The sequence below is a fragment of the Lytechinus pictus genome, unplaced genomic scaffold, assembly GCF_037042905.1.
Source record: "Lytechinus pictus isolate F3 Inbred unplaced genomic scaffold, Lp3.0 scaffold_19, whole genome shotgun sequence".
NCBI lineage: Eukaryota > Metazoa > Echinodermata > Echinoidea > Temnopleuroida > Toxopneustidae > Lytechinus > Lytechinus pictus.
This window is the reverse complement of record NW_026974140.1, coordinates 8432110-8445770: the sequence shown is the minus strand read 5'-3', so window position 1 is coordinate 8445770 and position 13661 is coordinate 8432110. Positions and strand designations below refer to the sequence as shown.

Genomic DNA, 13661 nt, shown 5'->3' with positions numbered 1-13661 from the left:
GAAAGCTTAGATGAGAAACGATTAAGACGGCGAGCCGCAAAAGGACTAAAAATAACCCTCGCGGCCTTGAAAAATTCTGTTGAAAATGCATAATTTGAGCAGACAGCTGGCGCGAGGTTTGCACATTAAATTTTTGGAGTGAAATTCACATTTTACGCGCGCAAGGCTGGATATGAATTTCATGAGCTTCCCCAACACACCTGCTTAGGGTGTACTCAGGAATGTATATAGACACACACATCAACAAGATCATCCCCAATATGACAGTGTGTACATCTCGAACTCTGATGTGTTCGGCGTTTATTTGTAACGTCATCGGCAATTCCTCCCAAGATTCACTCGATGTAATTCTTCTAAGATCACGTAGATGGGTTCGGTATTACGGATCAAATACTCTTCAATTTGATTTACCGAATTCAATTAAATTCAAATAAAAGAAAGCTTACGGAATTAAGGTATCAGGTGAATAAAATCAAAATCAATCTGTTCGATCATTACCTATTGCACTCAATTACATTATGACTAGGGCGGTATTATATGTTTTGCCATCTTTATACTTCCAATTTCAAAGCATTCTAGTATACTGATATAAAGCACATGAGTATCAGTATTCATTTCAGTTCGCTTTCTTTCTAGTTTATTAAAGTCTAAAATGCTGCAGGTGTCAAAACTGCTTTCATTTCAAATAATTCATTACTATAGCGATACTTAGGGAGGGGAACTGGATTAGAATAGACAGGGACTTTCACTTTGCCAGAGTAATTTCATAGAGAAAGCAAGGTGATTTCAAAGTGTGATCATTTTATTTTCAAAATGAAAATTTGTGTATGATTATAACAGCAGGACCATTTTCAACATTTTTTTCTGTTTATTTAATTTTCTTTTATTTGTCGTATTTCTTCTTTTCTTTTTTTTTACGATCATTTGAATATCGTGTTACACACTTGAAATCGGTAATGCACATCAACCAGTGTCAACCGCCAGTCTCAACTAGCAGACCGGAGGATCTACGTTAATTACTTGGATCAAACTATGGTCTACCCAAAGTAGGTCCATGGTCTTCCAGAACCTACGCGATACGGATACTTGATAACTATTACATCATCGGCCCAGACAATGGTGTTAATAGTCGAATAGTGTTACCGCATCAAAGCCAAACCACACGTTTTATATCAATTGGTATTAGTGGTTTTTCAACCACCAATCATTAAAAACACACCTACATCTCTCGAAGGATTGCATTCGAGTGACCGCTACAGTATTCATGACATTCTCACATCAGCCCAGGGGAGTATTTCGTGGAACAAACCATCGACAACTCTTATAAGCTACTGAAATCCTTGGATCTGATTGGCTCATAACAAATTGGTCAGCGAGAATCACTGACCATCTCCTTCATGAAATACTCCCCTGGAGATTATCTTGACGATTAGGTAATGCGGTTTTACTCTTGAGAGATTTTCTGTACATTAATGCCGCTACTCATTCTTTTTTTCACAGATTTAATGGAGAGGTGTATAATGTTACAAGAACGCTCCGGGATATCCCCAGTTTACTGGTATTGAAAGAGATGAAGCATGACAGCGGGGTGATTCGATATCCTGAGGTAAGAGTTGGGAGGTTTGAATTGCATCACAAAAAGCGAGATCGGCATGGTGGCTGAATAAATGTCTCTATTATTAAATAACACCTAGTTTTTGACATCACTCTTGTGTTCGCCGTGCCTCAGATTATAGGAATACCCAATGTTTATCAGGAAAACGAACTCTCATTCCAAAACGACACTCCCTACGGTGTTGGCTTCTGAATCTAGTTAAATAATGCAATATATAGATATTACACGCACCGCAATCATAGAATAACCAAAAACATGGTGCCATGGTGAGTGGAATTTTGTCTCTAACCAAGGAGATATCTCCTTGCTCTAACAATACGAGCTCTGTTATCTTGAAACGACACAGACATAACATGCATATTGTACATAATAAACCAAGTCATGGTACACTGGACAATTTCAGGAAGCTATAATAAAAAAAAACATTCTTAAAGCTTAAGGTTAAGTTTAAAAAATCGACGGTTCAACATTCGAAACATGCATAAATTACCACTGATAATATATTTTAGTTACAGATTAGACAGTAGACTATATGAGAAGACTATCAGAGGAGTATAATTGACCGACTGCTTGTAAACCCAATGAGTATGAATGCTGTTAACCCACATTAAAAGAAGCAAATATTCCCATAACTAGGGAGAGACAGAGTATTCACACAGTTAACGAGATGAAGCAGGATAGGGGTGTAGAGGCAGGTCACAGCTGGTTGTGTCATTTAATATATCGCATACCGCATCTCTATGGGAGACCAGGGGCTGTTTCACGAAGACTGGAGTCTGACAAGAACCGTTAGCACTTTGAGTCTTTCTTTAAGTCAGACTTACGTCTTCGTGAAACTAACGAGGGTCAGCGATTGACACATTTTCAACAACATTTTGCCTTTTTACTATTCTCAGTGAAGGAATAGCTTGAAGTCTAAACTCATTTAGAATTCTACGTCAAATGTGAATCATAGAGCAATAACGATAAAAATGATATCTTGCCACATGTGCTCACAAGCCAAATGGAAGGATTGTAATTTGCGTCACCACATGTTAAGAGATGATCGACGTGGTGGATGTTCCACAGGGTTCTGTACTATGTACTATGTTGTTATGATTTATCCAAAGAATTTCATCTGAACGTTGAGTAATATATGGTAATTGGAAATGTTTGTATAATCAATCTGACAAAATGCAGATGATATTGTATAATAGCGGATCAGATTATTTGGGGACACTTTTTTAAGGTGAACAATTTGGTGTGTGGTAATCAATGCATTTGAGACTGAAATCAATATGGTTGTGGTATTATGCCAAGAAATTGACAGTTACCGTGACCGTGTTATTATTAATTACAGCCATAAGATAAGAGAACAGGTTCATATCTTAAGTAGACAGTGATAAAATTGAAAATATGGCAATGCAATGAAATTCAATATTTTGAAATCAATCTTCATGAAACTTTGAACAAAAACATGTTCAGAAACCACATTTTAAACAAATAGGTCAGCTTGGAAATATAATGTTATTTTCAGGTACTCTGTTGTATGAAAGTGAATAGTGGACTCTATATAGAAACAGGCAAAATTCAAACCAAAACGTTGACTCAATATAGTGTTAAAAAATGAACATTTCTGTTTCTTTGCAATGTTAAATTGGACGCATGTTTTATGAGTAAATTTTATAGCAACATTTACCCAGTATTTATATCATTTTAAGCAATAGACATGCGTTTACGGTGTTCCCTTTAGAAACAAGATATCTCTGCATATAAATTTAGCAGCATTAAAGGAATTCAAGACAAGTACGGATAGAACAAACAAATTTTTATGAAAACAAATGCAATTTCTGGATGAATGTTCCATATACACACAATCGAGTAAACATATGATGAATTTAATGCAAGATATATGTGATTGTCAAAGAATACCACCCCCCCCCCTTCTGTTCGTTTGGGATATAAAGCGGAATACAGAGGAAGAGTGCAAGGTGGCCAGAGTTCCCTAGGTAATAAGCTTGTGATAAGTCACTGAATATTTCATGAACCAACGGCATCGTACGGCTTCCATGAATGAAAATTGTACCATTACCAAGGCTCTGCCAAACTTACGCAAAACACGCAATTTATTCTGCTAGCTCAGAAACACGCATCAATATCCCCAACGGTCTTTGTATCTGTTAACAAATCGTTCTGACAAAATCCTGTGTCATTTCGAGAAAAGCCACTGTTGTAATATGATCAATGGAATTCATTTGCAGCAATTTGCGGGAGTGTATTTGCATTTCGAAATCATGCAAATACAATGGGCTGGGTTACGTCGGCATTTCGGAAACAAATGGATGCGTTGTGGATACTGAGTGATTATAAGGCACACGGTGTATGTCTATTTGAAGAATTTATCGTTGCGTTTTCATTTTGATGTGTAACAGAATTTTGTCAACATATCGATGGATCTTTATTCATATTCTTTTTCTATGGACGAAATGACAGATCATGGGTGTCTTTGTTGTAATACTGAAAAAAAAATCGTTACTATTTTTGTAATTGTATTTTTTGGAGTAATTATTGTAGCTAATGCTTAGCATTAGTATTTCTAGTATCACTACATTTCATTAGTATCACTACAACGTACAATGTGTTTTCAACAGGAATGAAGATGCTTCAAAGCTATTTAAACATCTTACGGTGGAAAGGACATGCAGCAGGTTGCCAGGAAAAAAAATGACTAAAACGATTGAAGTAAATTTTTGGTTACTTGCTGCAAAACCTTCCATTGTTAATTTGTACAGTAAACTGAAAACCTACAATGTTTTTCCAACAGGAATGAAGATACTGCAAAGCTATTTAAAGATTTTATAGTGGAAAGGACATGCAGCATGTTGCCAGAAAAAAAAATGACAACAATGAATAAAGTAAAATTTCGGTTACTTGCTGCAAGAAATTCCATCGTTATTTTTTACAGTAAACTGAAAACAAGTTGAAACTCTTTAATTTATTTGGGGATTTATGGCATTTTTATCTGAAAATTAAGTCCCCAATAACTAAGGGGTCTCACACAATCACCTCACTAAAAGAAGATTATCCACCAATATATTACTGTACCACATGTAAGGAGTTTTGCTCTTTGGCAGCTAGAAAAAACAACAATCTTTCCTCAAAGAATAAACAAATTTCATTTTTGTTTTCTCGATACTAATTTTGTTAACTCACATTCTTACACGGTTTCGGAAATAGTTTATTTTGCTGTCAAATATGGATCATAAACTAGGATTTGAAGATGATCGACGGGTTTCCATTAAAAACGGATTAAGGGGAATACAGAAAGTCCATATTGATTCCTAAATTGATTGTATTCTCGATTGCTACGACTAACTTATTAGTATCCGATGCATTTGAAAGTATCTAATGTGATTTATGTCAAGTTTTGTATTCGTGGGTGGATTGGGGTTACTAGATAATGAAGGTACTGAATGACTTGAAAAACAGTTGAAGTCAAAACGCTCCCATATTTGTCCAATACATACAAATATCACCAGCCACCTCTGTTCTTATACCTTGGTCACATTTGCTCTACGGCGAGTTGAAAACAGCCGTTTTAACATTTTCTATACCAACTACATATAGGGGGTTTGAATTAGAATTAATAAAACGGCTGTTTTTTACTCGCCGTACGGCCGCCGTAGAGCAAATGTGACTAAGGTATTACTTTATACCAATAACCTCAGGAACTTAATGAGGTTAAATAATACATGTTTTCATCTTGTATTATTTATGAATAAAATGTCATAACATTGCTTCACCATCATTCGCAGATATTAACGTATCTGTATTGTTCACTCATTCAGTCCTGCAAAACATGGCTTATTCGAATAACACTAAAAGGTAACTTTCCCTTTAAGAAACGACAGTGTGAAACGAAAACAACAATAACTGAATAGCGGTGTTCATCCCCTGGTCCCATCGTACCGTCTGGAAATGACAAAGTCAATTTGTGTAATGATGATCCCAACATGACGACCTAGAAAGCCGCGTGTTCACGAACAGCAGTCTTGCAAAGCGGCGACACCGTGCAATAATACCATCAACTCCTATAGTACAACAGTGTCGAAAATGAGTTCACAACGCGCGGTGTCAAAAAAGAAGCAGCCAAAAAAAAAAAAAAACACACACCGAAACTTAGTATTCCTCAACGTCACGCCTGCTCGCCCTTTCTGTTATTACTTTCCTGGCTTCGTTCTAACGAAAAGGTCAAAATCTTCCAATATAGCTTGCTTACGAAGCAATAACGTGTGCATGCCAAAGACCGGCATCATATCTATTATTTTGCCTATAAGAGACAGGCAAGGAAAGAAGTACATGAACTGCCCAAGAAAGAAGTCATAGCCCCGCTGTTTATGTCTCGCCCAGTGAAGAATATTAATAATGTTGCTTGCATGTGGTATCATGTCTTGGCTTCTCATTCACAAGCTGTTTGTTTATTTCGATTCAGGTTCAATTTGCAATCACCTGAAAATACAAATTGGATAAAGCCTCCTTAATTCTCCAAACATGATTCAATGTCATGTTTGCTCGGGGAAATAATATGCGTCGTACACTCATGGCCTTCTCCAAAAATAGGTCAAGTATCAAGTATGCAGTGCAATAATGCAACTTATGAATCTGCCAAAACAGACGCTGATTTAAAAAAATGAAAAGTGAAACTGAGTACACTGCAATGCAATGTGTGAAAAATATTTTGTTTTTAGATAAAAAATAACAGATTTCTTGTCTATTCCTAGAGTACCAATTCGCGTACTCGATTTTCATGTGATACCCAAGCACTATAGCTCCAATACCGACTATATTCTTCATACGGTAACCAAAAGCGTTGGTCAATTATTGCTAACAAAAACGCTTTTAATATTCCTACCAAGTACCAATTTCTAATACGGGAATGAAGAATGAAAAGATATGTGCCCTAACTGCTCGAGGATTGTGGTGCCATGTCGGATCAATCCCACCCGTTCGATGATCGCCTCAACACGACACCTTCATGCTAAGTCACACACAAACGAAACTGACTCCTGTCCGATCAAAATATATTAAGTGATGCCCAATGACATACTTCCGGTCGGTTGGAGTCAGCCTCTCGTCGGTGTGAAGGCTGCATAAGACCCGATTACTCGATCGGTTACTCGATTCCTTTTCGTGTAAACCATTGCTGATGATGCTGAAAGTTGCTCCTCTTGCCATGAGGCCGAGTACGTTATTCCTCTTGGCCCATTTCTGACAAATCCCAGACGTAAACAACATAAAGCTTTTAGATTCTAAGAAAAAAAAAGTGGTTTGAAATCATGTCTCTTTTTCTTCGGTTTTGTAGAATCACGCTCGCACGTTCTTTTGTGTTTTGGATATGTTGAGAGAATAGAATGGGAAATGACATATGTGTGCATCTAGATGATTATCTTACCTACTACGTCATAGTCAATTTTACACCCAAACTAAGTCTAGCTTTAATGTAAGATGAGAGTCGAAGATCAGCAGTAAGTTTTGCCACGTAGACTTTTCTTTACTGTTTTTTTTTACTTCTTTACTTTTTCTCAGATATCGAGAAGTTTTTTCTTTTATTCACGATATGAGAAGAGGTCCTTCGTAACAGCACATCAATCTAGTTTTCTCCACTTCTGCTGTTATATCGTTGAATGGGAAACTCCGGAGTTCTAGAACACGGCAAAGAGTTGTATTTACACAGAGCGGCCTCTTCGCTGCTCTGTTAATGTAATGGCAAACAGCCTCCCAAGTTTGTCGAGGAGAGCATGTCTTGCAGCCGTGTTAGGAAAACCGGCACTTGCCGAAACTAATGTTGCTTTTCGGGAGGGACCGCCCGAGGGAAGAACCCGAGTCAACAGTACTAGATCTTATGTGCCGCGACTGTTGACCGGCTTCTTAGACCTAGTAATCGGGTCATAATATACGAGGAATGTGGGGAGACAGAACTAGAAAATAAGAAGTGGAAGCGAGAAAGACAGACAAAAGATAAAAAGAAAAAGAAAATGATCATAGCCCTTTTCCGTACTCAATATTTCTACATGTATCTTGATTTCCTTCTCCGTTTTTTATTTCTGCTTTTTCCAGCATTGCCCTTTTCTGTTTTGAAACCTTCCCGTTTCCCCCTTACCTTACCCTGACCTTGGCTGAAACTGGAATACGTGTGAAATTCGAAATGGAGTCTGGCTTCCATCCCATCTACAATGTTTGTTGGAACACTTAAAAGCAAGCCACGTGACATCTTCATGCATCGTTTCAGTCGGCAATTCTCTCTCACCTACCTTTCCCCGCCCCGCCCCCTGGCCATATTATTCGCAAGTGTTTTTAAACATCTCCCAAACCTGTTGTGATCAAGTCGATTATATTATCTGTCGAGTCCGTAAATGTATGATACATTACCAAAACAAAATATCAGTTTGCATACTGCATCATTTCGATGTTTGTCCAGGATTGGTTCTTCAGTTAAGGAGATAAGGTATTCTAGAAGAATGTACTTGACATTTAAACTATCCCGAGGAACAATGTTTCAAAGCTCAAACAAGGAATAAACCAAGAATTTGAATGCGAGATAAAAACTTTTGAGAAGAAAAGTAAGAAAATTAATGACGTAGAATAATCGAGGTCTAGTGGCTATGGCACTTGAGAGTGGATCATAATGATTCAAGATTCGAATCAGTATAAATTGAGCCTTCGCTTAAAGGGTATGTTGGGTGAAGCAAATGCCCCTTTGGGTAGATCCGCAACAATGCAACTGTAAGAATGGCACCTAGCTCAAATATTACAGAGGAAGATATGCACCTAAATATGTAGATCACTTGTAAATAAAATGTTCAATGACCCAAATGTAATGCAATAATTGCAATATGGGGTTCTTCAAAGCCTTGTTATGATGGTTATGTCCTAAAAATGAGGGTACGATTTGATTTCATTTCTTAAAATCACCTATTCAAATGAACCTGGAATATTCATCAGGATGATCCGTTTCGGACTGCTTCTTTTAGAAATTAAATCAGTATTCATGGTGGTGACACTACACTTGGCAGATATTGGCCTGAATTTTGAAGTTAAGTATAACTTAGGCCATGGTCTGACTATGTACTAGATGTCAAAATGTTGTTTACATTATATGCTCATATGTTTTCCATGCTTTCATGATAAAGAACATTATTTTTACCATACAGTTATGAATTATTTGAGTGTATAATGACCTGATAATATTCCACCTGATAACGTGCAATATTTAAGATTTGTGTAATATATGGTTCTCCTTAGTTAAAATCACAACTTTACAACAGAGTTTACATTAAACCCGAGTTCAGAATACAGGCCTTAGTGTTAGAATAACGTTTTCTTTAAAAATATGGTTCAAAGTGGTCTGAAGTCATCTCAAGGTTGAGAATAATCTCAAGGTTAGGGTCTTTTGACGGAGCAAATGCCATACAATCTCATCTCTTCTCTCATCACCTAATCCTCCCTTCATACCGTACCTCCTCTCTCAACCGAGTCTTTTTTTTCCTAGAGCCCTGTATAGATTTGATGGATGAATGCTTTACGCGGGTTTCCCCGGACGGAATCTGTCTTAGGGTCCAGGAGTGATCGGTGCAATAACGAGCGACTTACTTTCTAACATCTGTCCATCAGTTTTCCAAATCAATTCGATATGTAACCTGTCATGGGCTGCAGGTACATATAGGTTTTCTCAAGGTTACCTCGTCCTCTCTCTCTTAGTGGGCGTTGTAAGATAATATTTGCAATCGATTACAACTAGTTGCTTCTAGATTACTAGTGATATATCAATTGTAACTATAGCTAATTGATTTTTACCGCTTGTTGCAAAGAAGTCGATCACCAACCACGTGCGAATATGCAATAAATGATTTATTTTGAGAACCAAAATTGACTTGCAATTTCTGCAAGTTTCTTACAACGCCTCATTAGTGAATGTTGTAAAATAAAGTTTGCAATCAATTGTAAATGTCTGTTTTATTTTCAATTTTGCGTTGGTAGATCAATCTTAACATTACCAAATTAGTTTTCATTTTCTTTCTTGCAAGATGCAGGTCAGCAATCAAATGCAATTAATCATATGACGTTGTGATCGATTTTGGGAACCAGAATGAGCTTGCAATTGATGGCAAGTTGCTTGCAAAACCTTAGTAGATTTTTTTAAATCTCCTGTTCTGAGCACATCTGAATTTCATAGCTTGCTTGACGGCGAGGTTTGCCCAAACAATTACTTATTTAAATAAAGAAAATATCGAAATTCCACAATCATTGCATATCTAAATCAGAAAGTTATGGGTTTCGCTTTAAGTCATAAATCCATATATACTGTAGAGTTGCGAGAGTTAATGTAACACACTTGATTTTTTTTTTCTAATTGTATAGATCTGTTGATTGATTCAACGTGAGTCACAATCATGCAAATTTCAAATATCCAAGGATGAATCAAACCGCATTTACTTTACAGGAGAGAAAATAAAATTACTATTTAATTCTTAAATTTAAATAGATACAAAAGGAATGGACTTAATAAAAATCAAAGTTTTATTTAAAAGGGTTTTCTCCATAAAACTACTGCTTTGTTTACATATGCATCACCTTCAAGCTAATAACGTGCTCTTTTCAAATACACTTAAAACAAGGAAATAATCAGTTCGTGGTTAAGAGTCGCTTTAGTCTAACCAGCATTGGCATTGGGCAAGAATAATCTCACAACTGAACCCGATTTCAATGTAATGTTTAGTAACAATGTTATTAAGAAAGATGAGCTGACATACTCAACATGATTACGAAACAAGACAAGTCGGATGCATTTTAGACGAACAACTTCCTGGGACTCCTGTGAGCCCTTTAACAATTTTTTCCCCTCTTTCTTGACCTATCCCGACCTTACCTCTTTCATCTGATATCCGGTAGACTAAGTGTTGTTCTAATAGCGGTTTCAAAGTGAACACGAATTTCAAATTAAATTTCATAAAGCGATACCATGAATACGTCAATTAAGCTATAACGATTGTAATGACTGTCATTGAAGCGTGAAGCAACAAGCCGGATATCGTCATAATCATATTCTTCTAAACATGAATATGTTCAATTTCTTCCTCAAACCTTAGTTAAATTAAGTGCTAATTTTTCGTTTTCTTCTATCCCCCCAATCTGTCTCTAAGATTTATCCTTGTTCAGCGTCACCTTGAAGATCAGGATAAGAATCAAGTCAAGGATTCGCTCCGAGACGCATCTTACCGCGCGGTCAATGAATAGGGGTCATTATATATTCAAAAAGAGACAGTAAGATGCTATCAAATTTAGCCTCAAGACACGACTGATCCTCGGCCATAAATGATTGCGAGTTCTTAAGATTAGAGATGCCTGGGACTCCCAGCAGATTCAGTTAATCAGTTTGGGGAGTTCTACTAAATTGCCTGATCAGTCAAAAGCGGTATTAATGGCTCAGGATACAGCACTTGCTATCATTGCACATGCATATATCTCCTGCAGATGTCAACGCATCAAGGTCTTCTGTTCAGGCTACACTTAAAATTGTGGCACCGTAGAGGAATTTGAATTTTCCTATGGATAACAAGTGACTGATCATGTTGAAAGTTGCATTAATGGCTGAAGAACCACGCTTGTCGTATTTGTAAGAGTGTCTTAAGAAAATATGAATAGAGCGAGCCCCTTATCAGTATTCATTTAAATTACAATTTGAAATGTACTTTTATAAGCTAGTGAATACTGAATTTTTGTTTGATATCTCCAATGTTGCATACATCTCCAGTAGTTCTGAACCTGTCAGGTCCGTACAAACAATAATTTCAATACCAATTAAAAGCCTCTGTAAATAGTTACTGAAATGTGGCAGTTGATCGGATATAAACAATATTTCCCTGCTTAATGCAAATAAACAACATTATATTATCACTAGCGTATCTCCGGTAGATGTGAACGTATCAGGTCCGTACAAACAAGAGTTTCAAAACTAAATGAAGGGCTACTGTTGCAAGCTACTGAAATAACAATATTTGATTGGTCATAAGACCTGCCGTACAATTTAAAAGTTCGTTTCCACACATCTCAAGTAGATGTGAACGCACTAAATCCATATATGCAATACTTTGTTCACACACACAGACCGAAAGCTTCTGAGCAGGCTACCAAAACCCCTTTCATTGGCATAAAAGTTTTAAAAGCCAATCGCTGTTATAAGGTACAGATAGACTGCATCCAATTTTTTATTAGCAATATTGGTAATGATTCAAGAGATATCATTACATGCGTACATACATCTACGGTAGATGTAAACATATCAGGATCCAATTCAATGAATATTAGGTAAATAACACGTTAGAAGCTACTGCAATAAGCTACTGATAGGCAGCATCCGATTGGCTAATGGTAACTTTTGTTATATATACATATTATGACCAAAGAGACAACACCAGGAAATCGTCACACGTATATATACATCTACAGAAGATGTGAACGTATCAGGGTCACTTTCCCTAAATATCAGTTCGATAACTGTAATAAGCTACTAATAGGCTGGATCCCATTGGCCAATGGCGATTTTCATACTATTCATATTATGATCAAGAGACAACACCGGGCCATCATCTCATGCATATATATATCTACAGCAGATGTGAACGTATCGGGGTCATTTTCCTAAATATTAGATCGATAACACGTTACAATGTACTGTAATAAGCTACTAATAGGCTGCATCCGATTGCCTAATGGCGATTTTCATAATATTCATATTATGATTCAAGAGACAACACCGGGCCATCATCACATGCATATATTATATCTACAGGAGATGTGAACGTATTGGGGTCATTTTACCTTTAAAAAAATCGATAACACGTTAAAAGGTAATGTAGTAAGCTACTGATTGGCTGCATCCCATTGGATAATGGCGGTCTTCATATTTTTATATTCTAAATCAAGAACAACATAAGTCATCATCTCATGCGTTCACACATCTAGACGTAACCGTATCAGGAGCCTATTTATACATATAAGTTTAATAATATACAAATAATGCACGTAAGCGCGTGCATGCAGGGCCAAATAATGAACGATGTGCGAGAAGAGCCAATGGATATACCGCATCGAGGTCTGCAGGACTGAGTGCGGTACATGTATATCCATTTGGCGAGTCGAGCACAGAGTTCATTATTTAGGTCCTCTATGCACAAGAGTGCGTGCATTGTTTGTTTTATACAACCCCCCCCCCCTTCCCCATGTTACTGAGTTGCCCCGAATGCTATATTTGATATAAATTCTAGATATATCTATATAATTCCAGACCTCGCACTATCCTGCACTCTGATTTCAGAGTGCAGGATAGTACTTTAAGTATGACGTACATGTAAGAGTTCAGGATAGTGCATTTTGGATGCAATAGTGCGATTCGCTGAATATCATGTGATCCGATCTGGACCAATTAGATTACAGAACATTTTTGGGAGTTGTATAATGGGTTTTAAGCTATATACGGTGATAAGGTTGTGGAATGCGTTATTTCATTGGCTGAGAGCAATGTTGTCAAACGAAATCACGGAGCAGCAAAGTATACTAGATATATCTATAGTAGATGCCGACTATCAAGGGTCATTGTCGGGTCATAACATAATTTTGACGAGTCAGCACAAAAAGGTATGAGCTATCGCAAATGGCATTGTTGTGGTTCCAACAAAAAATACAGTACTTTGAACTCCGCACTGAATGCCCAATTATTTCAGGACGAATGTTGTTTTTTCACATTTTTCTCTTCAAATAAAGGTCGAATTTAAATTCTGCAATATTGCAATGAATTCGAAATCAGACCGAAAGAAAAAAACAAAAAAAAAGAAAGAAAGAAAGAAAGAAAGAAAGAAAAGAAAGAAAGAAATAGAGAAAAGCTACTTAGGCTTCAATCAGCGAAAAAATACTTTTCCTTCAGAATACGTTATACAGACACACGCATCCACCATACATACACATCCGCACTAGAACACACGTATACGCACTGCAAATATGCCAAAGAAGC

The 13661-nt window shown here is 36.9% G+C and overlaps 1 protein-coding gene across 1 annotated transcript in view; it reads right to left on the bottom strand.

The window, feature by feature from the left end:
- Positions 1-13661, bottom strand: part of LOC129260703 (guanylate cyclase soluble subunit alpha-2-like) — a 149836-nt gene that overhangs the window by 77424 nt on the left and 58751 nt on the right. The gene's annotated exons all lie outside the window — the stretch shown is intronic.